Below are 238 nucleotides of genomic sequence, written 5' to 3'. Positions count from 1 at the left end.
AAAAAAAAAAAAAAAAAAAAAAAAAAAAAAAAAAAAAAAAAAAAAAAAATATATATATATATATATATTTATAAATATATATATATATATATATATATATATGTTTTTATTTTTTTTTTGTCTCGTTTTTTATTTCTGTCTAGTTCTTTATTATTTATTGTTTTATTATCATATGAATTTGCTGTTGCTGCTGTTGCTGCTGCTGCTACTGCTGCTGTTGCTGCTGCTGCTGCTGCTG

At 20.2% G+C, this 238-nt stretch overlaps 1 protein-coding gene across 1 annotated transcript in view; it reads right to left on the bottom strand.

Annotated features, from left to right (window-relative positions):
* The window catches only part of EMH_0060390 (uncharacterized protein), a gene marked incomplete at both ends in the record, with an annotated part of 911 nt that overhangs the window by 409 nt on the left and 264 nt on the right, over positions 1 to 238 (bottom strand). The window lies entirely within an intron of this gene.

The sequence above is a fragment of the Eimeria mitis genome, genomic scaffold, assembly GCF_000499745.2.
Source record: "Eimeria mitis Houghton genomic scaffold, Emh_scaff2929, whole genome shotgun sequence".
In the NCBI taxonomy this organism is placed as follows: Eukaryota; Apicomplexa; class Conoidasida; order Eucoccidiorida; family Eimeriidae; genus Eimeria; species Eimeria mitis.
Note: the sequence above shows the minus strand (reverse complement) of the source record. Positions and strands in the feature narration are given on the sequence as shown.